General features: G+C 42.6%; 1 protein-coding gene across 5 annotated transcripts in view; it reads left to right on the plus strand.

The window, feature by feature from the left end:
* The window catches only part of wu:fc17b08 (uncharacterized), a 122893-nt gene that overhangs the window by 52181 nt on the left and 53765 nt on the right, over positions 1-16947 (plus strand). The gene's annotated exons all lie outside the window — the stretch shown is intronic.

Here is a 16947-nt window from a genome sequence, read left to right on the forward strand (position 1 = left end):
TTAAGTATTACACGTCCAGAAGCATGATCAATTTTTAGTTTAGAACACAGAACATAGAACAGTACAGCACAGAACAGGCCCTTTGGCCCATGATGTTGTGCTGAACTTTTACCCTAATCCTAAGGTCTAACTAACCTCCACCCCTGCCTTTATACTATCATTCATATGTCTATCTAATAGCCGCTTAAATGCCCCTAATGAGGCCAACTCCACTACCTTCTCTGGCAATGCATTCCACACCCCTACCACTCTGAGTAAAGAACCTACCTCTGACACCTCCCCTATATCTACCTCCATCACTTTAAAACTATGCCCCCTCGTAACAGCTACCTCCACCTGAGGAAAACGTCTCTGGCTGTCCCCTCTATCTATAATCTGATTATTTTGCACACCTCTGTCAAGTCACCTCTCATCCTTCGTCCTTCTGAAGAGAAAAGCCCTAGCGCTCTCAACCTTTCCTCAGAAGACCTTCCCTCCATTCCAGGCAACATCCTGGTAAATCTCCTCTGCACCTTTTCCAATGCTTCCGCATCTTCGCTGTAATGAGACGACCAGAACTGGACACAATACTCTAGATGTGGCCGAACCAGGCTTTTGTATAGCAGGAACATAACTTCATGGCTCTTGAACTCAATTCCTCTATTAATTAAAGCCAAAACACCATACGCCTTCTTAACAGCTCTATCCGCCTTGGTGGCAGCTCTCAGGGAACTGTGGTCATGAACCCCGAGATCCTTCTGCTCCTCCACACTGCCAAGAATCTTTCCGTTAACCCTGTGTTCTGCTTTCAAGTTTATCCTTCCAAAATAATCACCTCACATTTTTCAGGGTGAAACTCCATCTGCCACTTGTCAGCCCAGCTCTGCAACCTATCAATGTCGCTTTGTAACCTAGAACAGCCCTCCGCACTTCCATAACTTAACCCACCTTCGTATTGCCTGCGAATGTACTAATCCACCCTTCCTCTCCTTCATCAAATCATTTACAAAAATGACAAATAGAAGAGGACCCAGAACAGATCCTTGTGGTACACCACTCATAACTAAGCACCATGTTGAATATTTTCTGTCCACTACCACCTTTTGTCTTCTAAGGATCGGCCAGTTTTGAATTCAGTCTGCCACGTTTCCCCGTATCCCATGCCGCCTTATCTTCTGCATGCCCTACCATGGGCGACCTTATCAAACACCTTACTGAAATCCATGTATACCACATCCACTGCTCTACCTTCATCCACGTGTTTGGCCACCTCTGCAAACAATTCCACAAGGTTTGTAAGACATGATCTACCCCTCTCAAATCCGTGCTGACTATGATGAATCAAACTGTGCCTTTCCAAGTGATCATAAATCCTGGCTGTCAGAGCCCTTTCCAGTAATTTGCCCAGCACTGATCTAAGACTAACTGGCCTGCAATTTCCGGGGTTATCCCTGTTCCCTTTTTTGAACAAGGGAATGATGTTTACCTCTCTCCAATTTTCTGGCAGTATACCCGTGGATAGTGAGGATGAAAAGATAGTCGCCAAAAGTCCTGCGATTTCTTTCCTCACTTCCCATAGAATCCTTTTGATAAATCCCATCAGGCCCAGGTGACTTATCTATCTTCAGGTGCCTCAAAATTCCTGGTACATCTTCCTTACTAAAATTGACCTCCTCTAGCCTACCAGCCTGTTTCACACCGTCCTCCTCAATAACTAGGTCCCTCTCAGTTGAGAGTACCGAAGAAAAGTATTCACTTAAGACCTCTTTCTTTAGGCTCCGTGCACAGATTCCTTGATCGGCCCTACCCTTTCTCTGGCCATTCTCTTATTCCTCACGTACATGTAAAAAGCCTTGGAGTTTTCCTTGATCCTATCTGCCAAGGTTTTCTCATGCCCTCTTATAGCTCTCCTTGGCCATTTCTTCAGCTCCTTCCTGGATAACATGTATCCATCTAGGGCCTTTTCTGTTCCTTGTTTCCGAAACCATATGTAAGTGTCCTTTTTCCTCTTAACCAGTTGTTTGACCTCTGAGAACCAAGGCTCCCCCATTCGACCGGATCTTCCCTGCCTACTCGGGACAGACATATCAAGCGCACACAGTATGCATTCCTTAAGTAATCTCTACATTTCAATAGTGCTCTTCCCTGACACCATCTGTTCCCATTTTATGTTACCCAGCTCTTGACAAACAGAATTGTAATTACCCTGCCCCCAATTGTAAACCTTACCCTAATGTAAGTACCTATCCTTTTCCATGACTATTGTAAAAGTGAGAGGTATGATTGCTACTGCCAAAATGCTGACCGACCAACAGAGCCCAGTTCATTGCGAAGCACCAAATCCAAAGTGGCCTTTCCTTGTATTGGTCTATTCACATACTGTCAGGAGTCCTTCCTGAACACCCTGGACAAAATCTGCTCCATCTAAACTATTACAACTAAAAACTTGCCATTCAATATTTGGAAAGTTGAAGTCACCCATGACTACAGCCCTGTGACTTCTGCACCTTTCCAGTTTCTGCCTCCCAATCTGCTCCTCCACTTCTCTACAATTATTAGGCAGTCTGTTTTAAAAAAACTTCATCAAAGTGACTGCTCCTTTCTTCCTGACCTCAACCCAAACTGACTCTGTAGGCATATCGTTCTCGAACTGCCTTTCAGTGGCTGCTATCCTTGCCCTGACTAGCAATGCCACTCCCCTGCCTCTCTTTCCACCCTCCTGATTTCTTTTAAAGCATCTAAATTCTGGAACTTCCAACAACCATTTCTGTCCCTGAGTAACCCAAGTTTCTGTAATGGCCACAACGTCTTAGTTCCAAGTGCTGACCCATGTTCTAACTTCATCCGCCTTATTTCTGATACTGTATAGCATTTGAAGTATACACCCCTCAAACCATCTCCATGTCCACAATTATGCTCCATCGACTGCATTTCTTTATTAACGACCTCACTCCCTGTTGTGTTTGTTGGAAGGCTGACTACTTCATCCTGTGAATTACAAATCCGGTTCCCCACCCCTGCCAATCTAGATTGAACCATCCCGTATAGCTCGAGCGAACCCCTCTTCCAGGATGTTTGTGCCCTTCCGGTTCAGGTACAACCAGTCCTTACTGTACAGGTTCCACCTTCCCCAGAATGTGCTCCAATTATCCACATAGTGGAAACCCTCTGTCATGCACCAGCCCTGTAGCCACGTGTTTAGCTGCGCACTCTCCCTATTTCTTACCTCGTTATCACGTGGCACTAGTAGTAATCCAGGGATAACTACCCTGTTCAGCTTCCAACCTAACTCCCCGTACTTGTTTGTCACATTCTCCAGAACTTTTTCTACCTGTGTAATTGGTACTGATGTGTACTATGTCTGCTGGTTGCTCACCTTCCCCCTTGAAAATTCTGATGATGTGATCCGAGACGTCGTGGACCCTGGCACCTGGGAGGCGACATACCATCCATTCATCTCGTTCGCATCCACAGAACCACCTGTCTGTGCCTCTTATTGAATCCCCCATGACAATTGCTCTCCTATTCTCCCCCACTTCCTTCCTGTGTGTCAGGGCCAGGCTCATTGCCAGAGACCTGTCTGCTGTGGCCTTCCCCCGTTAGGTTGTCACCCCCAACAGTACCCAAAACGGTGTATTTATTATGGAGGGGAATGGCCACAGGAGATCCCTGCACTGTCTGCCTATTCCCTTTCCCCTTGCTGACAGTCACCCAGCTACCTTTTTCCTGTCCCTTGGGTGTGACCACCTTTTTATAACTCGTCTCTATCCGTTCCGTCGGTGTCCCGAATGATCCGGAGTTTGTGCAGCTCCAGCTGCAGTTCCCTAATGCGGTTTGTGAAGAGCTGGAGTTGGGTGCACTTTCCACAGCTGAAGTCAGAGGGACACCAGCAGTCAGCCTTACCTCCCACACCCTGCAAGAGGAGCATGCAACTGCCCTCGCTTCCATTCCCTCTACTCCAGATTTCCAGAAGCATTAAAAAAAAGCCTTACCATACTAACTCTCCACACAGTCTTTTTTAGTTGGTTGGAGGGGGAGGATTGGTGGGAGACACTACATATGCAGTGTTTCGGGTTTGGCCAATGCCTGAATGTATATTTTCCTCCTGGCTTGCCGCCTCTTCACACAATCGCTGCTCCAAACAAGAAGGTTGCTGCTGCACGAGGTAAGTTTTTATAAGTTGGTTTGGGGGGTGGGGGTGTGGGTGTGGCGCGAAACCTTACCTTCCTGTCAGCACCCTGGCTTCTGCTCCGGCTGTTCCATTTCTGGTGCTTTTATATACTTCCCAAAGTTAGCTGCCCAGAATTGGCTATTCAACTCCAGCTGAGGCTGAACCAGTGTCTTATAAATGTACATCATAACTCCCTTGCTTTTGTACCCTGTGTTCCTTTTTAGGTAGTATTCTGTATGCATTCTTCAACCTTTTATCAATTTCCTTGCTACCTTGAATAATTGACACACGTGTAACCCTAGGTCCATCGACTTCACCCCCTTTAGAAGTCTGTCTCTTAGTTTACATTGTCTTTGTCTTTTTCTATTCTTCTTACCGAAATATATCGTTTCACCCAGCTCAACATTAAATGTCATCTGTCAAATGCCTGCTAATTTTACTAACTTGTCTATGTCCACTTGAAGCCCATCGCTATCGTTTTGACAGTTTCTGATACTTTTTGGTTTTGTGTCATATCCAAAAATTTAAATGCTCTAACTGCGATTTGAATTCACGTTACAAGATCATGAATCTAAACTTCTGTATTTCTAGCCAAAACATAATGACTATGGTATCCTATCCTGTATACACAAAGCGTGAATTTTGTATATTTTGCATGAAGAAATTTGGGAATACAGCCTATGAAATAGGATTTTGAAAAGTATTTAAAATCTATTCTACCTCCTCAGAAGTATATTCTGAAGCTGTATTGTTAATTGTCAAAATGTTTTTTTTTGTTAACCCCTTTAATACAGTTTAGGATTACACATCCTAGTACATATTTTCTGAAATTATTATCCACTCTGTGTAGCACGGTACATGAATAATTTTGTTCTAATAAAGCTGTCTTTTAGTATGGTACAGTTTTGTACAAGAGCTGGCTGTATTTTTTTGCAGAGTGTAAGAGACTTCCTCAAACTGATCAACTGAACTTTTTCAGTTCTAGACATTGCTTATCTTGTAATTTATAACAGAAATAGTTTTTATATTTTAATTTTGAGGGGGTCAAATGCATTGTTCATACTGTCAGTCAATGTTTCATACTCAAGGGCATTTTTAATTAATCAACTGTAAGGAAATTGACTGAATTGGCGACAGTGGTGGTTTTACATCTGCTCAATTTTATTCTCCACTAAAGTTAACAATTTTAGTTTGGCAGTTATAAAATGGCCACTTCACCTTACCCATGGACAAGTTGGATTTTAAAATAAAATTGCTCAATTAAAGGTAGGTCTTAATCCATTATTGGAGTAAGGAAAATTCATTTAACAGTGTAACTAAGAGATGCTGACTCCTATTGAAGATCTTAAATGGAAATGTGAAATGATGCAGTATAAAAGCATGTGTGGTGTTTGTCAAAAGAACCTATGGTTGTGTTTACCTTCTTGTTTCTTTGTTCTGATTTATTTATACAAAGAACAGTATAGCACAGGAACAGACCCATTGGCCCACCAAGCCTGTGCAGACACATGGCACCTTTCTGAGGCAAAAGATTTTTTTGTTTAATGTGGTCCACATCCCTTTACTCCCTGCCTGTTCATGTACATGTCAAGATATCTCTGAAACGTGTCTATTGTATCTGCTTTACCACCTCCTCTGGCAGTGCATTATGAGCACTTATCACCCTCTGTGTACTTAAAAAAAACTTGCTGCTTACATCTCCTTTAAAACTTTATCTCCCCTTTATTACTTTAAACCTATAATCCCCTGGTAATTGACATTTCTACCCTGGGAAAAAGAATCTGACTATCCATTCTAGACGTGCCTCTCATTATCTTACACACTTTTATTGCCCCTCAGCCTCTGATGTTCAAGTGAAAACAAACCAAGATTGTCCAATCTCTCTTCATTATTAGTATCCTCTAAATCAGGCAACATCCCAGTAGACCTTTTCTGTAACCTTTCCAAACGCTCCACATTCCTCTGGTTGTGTGGTGACCAGAACTCTGCACAATTTTCCAAACCTGGCCTTACTGATGATCTATACAGCTGCAACATGACTTGCTAATTTTTGTATTCCATTCTCCAGTTGATGAAGGCAAGCATGCCATATGCCTTCTTGACCATCTCATCCACTTGTGTTGCTAGTTTCAAGGAACTACAGACCTATAGACCCCTCTGTATATTGCTGATACAAAGGGTTCTGCCATTTACTGTGTGCTTCCCTCCTGCACTAGATTTCCCAAAATGCACCTTGCATTTGTCCAGGCTAAATTTCATCTGCCATTTCTCTATCCTTGTCTCCAACCATCTATCTTCAGTCTACTGTATCCTCTGGCAATCTTCCTCAGCTATCTGCAGTACCCATAATCTGTGTCATCTGCAAACTTCGTACTCAGGCCAACTACATGGTCCTCCAAATCAGTTATAATATATTACAAACAACAGGAGTCTTGGCACTGACCCCTGCAGAACGCCACTGGTCCCAGATGTCTAGTCAAAAAATCACTCCTCAACCTCAACAACTTGGTCTTCTATGACCAAGCCAGTTCTGTGTCCATCTGAGCAGTTCGCCGTGGATCCCATGTGACTTCATCTTCTGTATCAGACTGTCATAAGGGATTTTTGTCAAAGGTCTTGCTAAAGTCTCTGTAGACAGCATCCCATTGCCCTGCCCTCACCAATCATCTTTGTCACTTGCTCAAAAAACCTCAACCAAGTTTGTGAGACATGACCTCCTCCACCCAAAGCCATGCTGCTTACCACCATAAATCCAAATTACAATTTTATTTGTCACAGTCCGGGAGAAAAGAAGCTGTGATTTCCTAAGGTTTACATTTTGATGTGACATACCAGAACATATTCAATATTTTCTTTGGGATTTTACTGGTGGATGTAATTTGTGATCTGTTAGAAACACCCTGTTCATATCTAATTCTACTGACATTAGCTGGCATGTCAGCAAGTGTTTTGAGCTGTGTCTCCAGAATGGTGGAACTATTGTTTGTAATGGGAACAATTTATTACATGCTGGGAAATAGCTAAACCATTTTAGTCTGTTTGATATTTAGTATTATCAATAAATAAATACGGGTCAGTTCAGCCCAGTTGGCTGGATGGTTGGTTGTGAAGCAGTGTGATGCCAACAGCGTGGTTCAATTTCCATCACCAGCTGAGGTTACCATGAAGGACTGTCATTCTTAACCTCTTCCCTTACCTGAGTATGGTGGTCCTCAGGATAAATCACAAACAGTTGTCTCTTTAACGAGAGAGCAGCCCCTTGGCGACACAGAACAATCAATAATGCTATTAAAACATAGAACATAGAACAATACAGCATAGAACAGGCCCTTCAGCCCACGATGTGGTGCCGACCATTGATCCTCATGTATGCACCCTCAAATTTCTGTGACCATATGCATGTCCAGCAGTCTCTTAAATGACCCCAATGACCTTGCTTCCACAACTGCTGCTGGCAAAGCATTCCGTGCTCTCTCAACTCTGTGTAAAGAACCCGCCTCTGACATCCCCTCTATACTTCCCTCCAACCAGCTTAAAACTATGACCCCTCGTGTTAGCCATTTCTGCCCTGGGAAATAGTCTCTGGCTATCAACTCTATCTATGCCTCTCATTATCTTGTATACCTCAATTAGGTCCCCCCTCCTCCTCCTTTTCTCCAATGAAAAAAGTCTGAGCTCAGTCCACCTCTCTTCATAAGATAAGCCCTCCGGTCCAGGCAGCATCCTGGTAAACCTCCTCTGAACCCTCTCCAAAGCATCCACATCTTTTCTATAATAGGGCGACCAGAACTGGACACAGTATTCCTCACCTTCCTGGAACCATCTCCAGCACATCCCTCACCTTCCTGGAAACCATCTCCAGCACATCCCTCACCTTCCTGGAATCCATCTCCAGCACATCCCTCACCTTCCTGGACCTCTCAGTCTCCATCTCAGGCAACCAGCTTGTAACTGATGTCCATTTCAAGCCCACCGACTCCCACAGCTACCTAGAATACACCTCCTCCCACCCACCCTCCTGCAAAAATTCCATCCCCTATTCCCAATTCCTCCGCCTCCGCCGCATCTGCTCCCACGACAAGACATTCCACTCCTGCACATCCCAGATGTCCAAGTTCTTTAAGGACCGCAACTTTCCCCCCACAGTGATCGAGAACGCCCTTGACTGCGTCTCCCGTATTTCCCGCAACACATCCCTCACACCCCGCCCCCGCCACAACCGCCCTAAGAGGATCCCCCTTGTTCTCACACCCTACCAACCTCCGGATACAACGCATCATCCTCCGACACTTCCGCCATTTACAATCCGACCCCACAACCCAAGACATTTTTCCATCCCCACCCCTGTCTGCTTTCCGGAGAGACCACTCTCTCCGTGACTCCCTTGTTCGCTCCACACTGCCTTCCAACCCCACCACACCTGGCACCTTCCCCTGCAACCGCAGGAAATGCTACACTTGCCCCCACACCTCCTATCCCAGGCCCCAAGATGACATTCCACATTAAGCAGAAGTTCACCTGCACATCTGCCAATGTGGTATACTGCATCCACTGTACCCGGTGCGGCTTCCTGTACATTGGGGAAACCAAGCGGAGGCTTGGGGACCGCTTTGCAGAACACCTCCGCTCAGTTCGCAACAAACAACTGCACCTCCCAGTCGCAAACCATTTCCACTCCCCCTCCCATTCTCTAGATGACATGTCCATCATGGGCCTCCTGCAGTGCCACAATGATGCCACCCGAAGGTTGCAGGAACAGCAACTCATATTCCGCCTGGGAACCCTGCAGCCATATGGTATCAATGTGGACTTCACCAGTTTCAAAATCTCCCCTTCCCCTACTGCATCCCTAAACCAGCCCAGTTCGCCCCCTCCCCCCACTGCACCACACAACCAGCCCAGCTCTTCCCCTCCATCCACTGCATCCCAAAACCAGTCCAGCCTGTCTCTGCCTCCCTAACCTGTTCTTCCTCTCACCCATCCCTTCCTCCCACCCCAAGCCGCACCTCCATCTCCTACCTACTAACCTCATCCCACCTCCTTGACCTGTCCGTCTTCCCTGGACTGACCTATCCCCTCCCCACCTATACTCTCTCCACCTAAAGCTCTCTGATGAAGGGTCTAGGCCCGAAACGTCAGCTTTTGTGCTCCTGAGATGCTGCTTGGCCTGCTGTGTTCATCCAGCCTCACATTTTATTATCGCAGTATTTCAAGTGCGGTCTAACCAAAGTTTTATAGAGCTGCAACAAGATCTCACAACTCTTAAACTCAATCCCCCTGTTAATGAAAGCCAAAACACCATATGCTTTCTTAACAACCCTGTCCACTTGGCTGGCCATTTTAAGGGATCTATGTATCTGCACACCAAGGTCCCTCTGTTCCTCCACACTGCCAAGAATCCTTTCCTTAATCCTGTACTCAGCTTTCAAATTTGGCCAACAGAAGACAGCGAGTGGTAGTAGAAGGAAAATATTCTGCCTGGAAGTCAGTGGTGAGTGGGGTTCCACAGGGCTCTGTCCTTGGGCCTCTACTGTTTATAATTTTTATTAATGACTTGGATGAGGGGATTGAAGGATGGGTCAGCAAGTTTGCAGACGACATGAAGGTTGGAGGTGTTGTTGACAGTATAGAGGGCTGTTGTCGGCTGCAGCGGGACATTGACAGGATGCAGAGATGGGCTGAGAGGTGGCAGATGGAGTTCAACCTGGATAAATGAGAGGTGATGCATTTTGCTAGATTTATTTAGTAGGTATGTTACTGGCAATCTAGTTATGCCCTATAACCAGTTGACCTACTGTCAGTCTTCCTCTCCTTTACCTACTTTGTTTTCAAACTATCATTAGATTACTCTGGGATTTGAACTTTCTGCTAATCATAGAATCGTTCATAGAATCCCTACAGAGTGGAAACAGGCCTTTGGCTCAACAAGTCCACACTGAACCTCAACAGCATCCCACCCAGACCCATCCCCCTAATCTACACCTCCCTGAACGCTACAGGAAATTTAGCATGGCCAGTCCACCTAATCTGCTCATCTTTGGACTGTGGGAGGAAACCAGAGCGCTCTGAGGAAACCCATGCAGAGACTGGGAGAATGTGCAAACACCACACAAATAATTTCCCGAGGCTGGAATCAAACCCGGGTCTGTGGCCCAAAGCAGCAGTCCTAACTACTCTTCATGTTCATGATGATTCAAACATTGCAATTTACAACATCACATTTGTGCTAGATTAGCTAGTTTCGTCATGATCCTCGCTGGACATGTTAGATTTAAGAATTCATTAATTTATCATGTTTTTGTTCTATTTTAAAATGGTTGCCTTTTACTAAAGCTTAAATACGCCAGCTGCAAATTTTGTTTCAGCAATAAAACAGGAGTTAATTACAGCAAAGAAATAATAAATAAAACAAACCAAATCAAAATATGCAACAAATGAAAAACCCATCTATTCCCCAATATCACCAATTAAGAGCTACTGAAAAAACCAGAGAATTCTCCCTTACTTATGAAATGTATGTATTTGACTTGACTAATTTATCCTTTGTTCTGGTCCTGTGAGCTATGAAGTCTCTTCCTTGAATTCTCACAAAGTTGAAATCCTAGACTTCTTAGCCTTGAATAACCAATGCAGATTATTAACCAAACACTCCTAGTCTAGACGTGTACACAACTGCACACTTTCACTGACTTGTTTGCTTAACTGCTCTGAATAATTGACAAACATGACGTATAGTGCGTGTTTCCTTTTGTGGGCCAATCAGGATCACAATTTTGGGCTAAGGCGCAGTAAATTTAAAATAAAGATGAGGAATTATTTTTCTTAAAGGGTCATGAATCTGTAGAATTCACAACTGATTGCTTTGGACACCAGGATACTGAATAATTTAGGGAAGAGACAGTCAGGTTTTTAATTTAGTAATGAGTTAAAGGGTTGTGGGGAGCAGGCTGGAAAGAGGAGTTAAGGCCAAGATGAGATCAGCCATGATTGTATTAAATGGCAGAACAGATTCAAGTGCCTGAATCGTATACTCCTGCTCCTAGTTCTTATGTTCTTGCTATAACTTTTAAGTGCTTTGGTAAGACCACATCTGGACAACTGCCTATAATTTGTCAGTCTCCTAACAAAAAGGGGGCAATCACTTTGGGGTATATTATGGACCCCCTCACTCGAGAGACAGTAAAACAGATATATAGGGCAATCACAGAAAACTGTAATATTGCTAGGGGATTTTGACTTCTTCAGCATTAACTGGTTAGGAGAGTTTGAAAGGCTTGAGATGGGTGGAATTCTTAAGGTATCTGGGAGAGCTTTTCAAGCCAGCATGTATAAAATCCTAAAAGATGGGCAAGTGCTAGAACTAATCTTAGAGAATTGAGGCAGGCAAAGTGGTAGATGTGACAATGGGAGAGCATTTTGGTGATAGTGACCATAATTCAATAATATCCAAGGTAATAGTGGTTAAGGACAAAGATGGACCAGAAATAAAGATTCTAAATGGGGTCCAAGTCCAATTTTAGAATGGTTAGGGCCCAGACAAGTGGACTGGGAGTAGCTACTTGCAGGAAAACACACCTCAGAGAGGTGGAAGACATTGAATAGGTTAACAGTGAGTGTGCAGGGCCAATGTGCTCCTCAAGAGGTGGGACCCACAGGTGGAGAGAACCCTGAATGCCGAGGGATTTACAGGATTGCATAAGAAAAACAAGCTTATGGTCGACACCAAAGACTCAAAACAGTGGATGTCCTTGAGCAGTATTGACAGTGCAGGGGATTGTTTAAAAAATAAAATTAGGACAGCAAAGAGGAGCCATTTCAGAAAAAAACACTGCTGCATTGCATTAAGGAAAATCAAAAGATTTTTTCAATTCTCTCGTGTGACATGGGCATCACGAGTTGGCGAATATTTGTTGCTTGTCCCCGTTGCCCTTATGAAGGTAGTGGTAAGTTGCCTTCTTGAACCACTGCAGTGCATTTGTTATAAGTTGATCCACAATGCCCTTAGGAAGGAAATTCCAGGATTTTGATCCAACCGCACTGGAGGAACAGTGATATATTTCCAAGTCTAGATGGTGAGTGACTTGGAAGGGAGCTTGCAGGTTGTGGTGTTCTCATGTATCTGCTGCTCTTGTCTTTCTAGATGGAAGTGGTCATAGATTTGGAAGGTGCTGTCTAAGAATCTTTGGTGAATTTCTGCAGTGCATCTCGTAGTTAGTTCACACTGCTGCTATTGTGTGTCAGTGGGGGAGGGAGTGGATGCTTGTAGCTGTGATTCTCATCAAGCATGCTGCTTTGTACTGGAAGTGTCAAGCTTCTTGAGTGTTGTTAGAGCTGCATCCATCCAGGCAAGCAAAGAGTATTCCATCACATTCCTGACTTGTGCCTTGTAAATGGTGGACAGGCTTTAGGGATTCAGGAAATGAGTTCCTTGCCATAGAATTCCAAGTTTCTGACCTGTTCTTGTAGCCACTTTGTTTAAATGGTGATTTCAGTGGAGTTCCTGGTCAATGGTAACATCCAGGATGTTGATAGGGGATTCAGTGATGGTAACAACATTGAATGTCAAGAAAAAGTGGTTAGATTGATCATCTCCAATAAGAGACATAGCTCTGAAAGGCCTGGACATGGTAGGTGGAGAGAAATTTTCCTGCTTAATTGAGGGGACATAATGTTAATGTAAGGAACAGAAGATTTGGAAGGGATCTGTAGAAACATTTTTTTTCCACCCAGAGGATTATGGATATATCTGGAAGTCACCACCTGAAAGAATGGTAGAGGTGGGAACCCTCAAGACATTTTAGAACTATTTAGATGAACTCTTGAAGTGCCATTGCAATGAAGACTACAGGTAAAGTGCTGGAAACCGGGATTAGAATAGGTAGAAGTTCGACTGGTATGTGTAATTTGTTGTGGCAGGAGTCTGGACAGAAAATGTAGAATTTTAATTTAAAATCTGTCGGATGTTTGAAATATATTGACAGAAAAAATTAGAGAAGTTAACTTTTAAACCTAAGTAAAGCTCTGGCTAGATTACATTTCATGTATTGTCCTTATTTCTTGTTGCCTCAACACTAGGTTGACATTCCAGCATTGAGATAATAAAGCAGAAAAACCAGTGGGCTGTATCTAGCATCAGAGGACCAAGTTATTGGGAAAACCTAGAACACCTTGCCTTTTTAGTAATTAAAAGGGGTTGTCCAACTTTCTGGGAGTAGGCAAAACATTGGCTTAAATCCTTTGATTAGCACCACAACCATTGTTTGTCACTGTGATCAGTCTTAAACCTACCTACTTGGAAAATAAAAAGACTTCAGAACTCATGATGCGGAAAAACACTCTTGGCACAGGAATCAGTACAGCTCTGTTTTACAGAATTAGCTGCGATAAGTAACTTTGAATATCCAGAGTGAATGTTAGTGAAGGGGTAAGGGCTCAATGAGAAAATGGGCAGTGGGTTAGGCTGACAGCTGGGTGAAGTAGTAGGTGGGGAGAGGGTCAGGGCAATAGGTGCATCAGGAGGTAGTTGGATCAGTCAAGAAGGGATGTCATTATCAAGCTATTGAAATTAGGGTGGAGGGATTAGGTCAGGTGATGGGGACTAGCCAGGTTGGGGCAGGGCTTCGGGTCAGGTATGTCAGTGAGTGTGTTTGTGGGATAATTTATACAGTTAGCTTGGAATTAGACCAGAATTTCCTGTCGAGCACTTTCTGGGTAACAACCCAGGTTAGTATGTTGGAATATCTAGAATTTTTTTAAAATTCACTCTCCGGATATGGGTGTTGCTGGCAAGGCCAACATTTATTATCCATCCCTAATTGCCATTGAAATGTGATGACCTCCGTGAGCTGCTGCAGTCTAGTCTACTACTCAGTTTAAGACTGTTTGGAAGGTCCTGTGAAGCAGGGGAATTGCCTGTTTGAAATGAAAACATCCTGAACAATTATGCAATAATCCCACATTAAATTGTGAGTGTAAGACTTGCAAAATGCATTTTGGACAGATGCAGTTGAGCTTTGTTGGAAGTTATGATCAGCAGGTGGAATAGATCAGCAGAATTGAAAATTCTAGAGTTGTATTCGAACCAATTGAATACTGTATCGGGGCAGCTTAGGTCACAGCGGGTAGATGAAGTAAAATTGGCCTCGTCTGTAGAGAGTATGTATTTTTGGAGATTTTAAAATAATCGTTGAAATGTTAAACTTGATGCCACGTTGACCTGATTGTTAGTCAGAGTTTAATGGGCCCCTTTGTTTTTGTTTCTCAAAGTATAGAAACACTGAACAGTGAAACACAATATTCCTTAGTAAATTAATTTTATAACTGAAAAGAATGCAGCACTCCGCTCTTTACTTATCTCCCTGAACTAAATCAAACCTGAGCTTGAGGTATAAATTTTCTCTGTCAGTTGTTGGGAGCCAAAGCAAAAGTTCTCTTGTTGACCTTGTGAGCAAGACGACCTATAATTCAGCACAGGTTGGCACTCATAGGCTACAGATTATCCAGCGTAAGCAATCTCATACTGGACTGCTTTAAGTTGTTACAAAATAGTGATCTTTACAATGTATCTAATGTGTGCCTGAATGTCTAACCTAATAAGGTTTTTTTTATTTTATCTCGATATATCTGCAAAGACCCACAAATAAGTATTTGGATATTTTTCCTTTCCACACATCTCACCTGCCATGAAGGTTGCATACCTAAGTCTTATTTGAGTGTACATTTGATGAGAAGATATCCCTGTTAATATTCGACAAATGATTTTTTTTTAGTGGGCATGTGTGCAACTGATACGGTTTTGTGTTTCATTATAGAAATACTATTTTCTAGTATTAGTAGAATTTGTATCTGCCATCCAGATGTTGCCTTTGAGCATATAATCGAAAACCTTATCAAGTTACTAAGGGGAAAATAGCTTTTGAAACTATCTGGTGGAATTGGTGTAATAAAAGAATCAGATCGAGCAAGTGAAAAATATTTGGTTTATGATCAGCAATTTGAAATATTGCATTTAGATATGATAAAGGTGTTTAAAATTCCAAAGGGCATTTGCAAAATTAATAAGGAGAAACCATTTTCAGTGGAAGGAAAGTCAGTAACCAAAGGATGCATGTTTAAGGCATTTGCTGAAATAACCAGAGAGGAGATCACTGTTTTCTCCTGCAGTGATTTATGAACAAAAATGTAATACTGAAAAGTTAGTGAAAGTACAATCAATATAATTTTTAAAAGGGTGTTGAATAACAGTTTGGAAGATATTGGGAAAAGATTAGGGCAATGGGCGATGAGTTAACTCCTTCAAAGAGTTTCATTCATCGAACAATAGACCAACGGTCTTTATCTTTATATCATTTTATATATTTTTATCTTTATATCATGGGTAAGTAAATAAAAACATGATTCCTAAAAGGCTGAATTATTTAAGGAGTTAAACAGCTGAACTGCATAAACAAATGAAATCCTAGAATAGTTCATACTGATAAATCCTTTCTCTCCTGGATTGGAAGTACTGTTGCTACAATTGGCTTGAGGGAATGAGTGCATTCAGGATTTACCTTCCAGGTAGCTATCCAATGGCCATTAAAAGAAAATGTGTCAATGTGGATGAGGAGGAGAATGAACAGAGGTATAAGCTTTGAATCTTAGAAATCAGTAGCCCATTTGGTCGATGGTGCCTGTGCCAGATTTTTGAAAAAAGAATTAAATTAGCTATGCCTGCCTGATCTTTCCCTATGGTTGTGAAATTGTATCCTTTCCAAGGATAAGTGAAAAGATTGCTTTTTGCCATTCACGCCCTTGGTTGAAATATGAAGAGTGACTGCTTGGGCAAGTACCAGAAGGTCCTTGGCACTCCGAACAGGAGCCTCATGTAAGTTAGCGGCATCAGGAGTAAATGAAGGGAGGGAAGAGAAACAAAATTTGCAGGAAGTAAACTGTGATGCCCATGTAAAAAGTAAACTGACCAGCACTATAAATTATTGGGAGCATTCCTATTTTGACTTCATAAGACTTGGATATTTTGTTTTGTTAATGTCATATTTATTAGGTTATTTCAACACTTTTGTGAAAGTATGGCTTGCACAAATGTCTGATATTTTAAGATATAGCATTGAATGTTTAATTTTCCATCATTTGGCTGACTCTTTTATTACTTGTTTAGAGGTAACGTCACATTTGTCATACTAAAATTAATCCTGTATTGTAGATTGTCAACATATGTTAAGTTGTAATATGCAATAAAGCTACTGTTTCAGAAATTTGTGCACCCTTTTTAAAAAAAACTTCCCTTACCGCTGTATTTAGTTTTATTTTGAGGGAGCTTTGATTGCAATGCCTCAGTTTGTGCTATTTCAAACTGTTGGTGAATATTTTCTAACAATTTTATAAATAATTATTTAAACAAAAAAAAATTAAATTTGATGCAGTTGCTGAGATTGTTAAATTCTATAGATTCAAAAAGTGATGTTACCCAAGCAAGGTCTTCTAATAAAGGAGTGATCCCATCGATTCCTTCCTGCCTGTGCAAGTCCTGCTCACCTGAGTTTCCTTCCATCCAATCCTAGGCGTCCTGTGAGAGCTGGCCAACAGCAATTGGATGGCGAATCGCAAAGTCATGAAGGAGCACTACCAAAGTCACTAAGAAGCATGCAGAGTGTGACGCAGGGTGATTGTGGATCTTCTGTTATTCTGAAAATCCCAGCAACTCGATCATCTCAGAAGAATGAGGAACCACTAAGCAGGAGTGAGCCATCTTCTATACCCAATCTTGGACCAATATCTCAGCACCGTGGACAGCACTT

Source organism: Stegostoma tigrinum, chromosome 20 (assembly GCF_030684315.1).
Source record: "Stegostoma tigrinum isolate sSteTig4 chromosome 20, sSteTig4.hap1, whole genome shotgun sequence".
Lineage (NCBI taxonomy): Eukaryota > Metazoa > Chordata > Chondrichthyes > Orectolobiformes > Stegostomatidae > Stegostoma > Stegostoma tigrinum.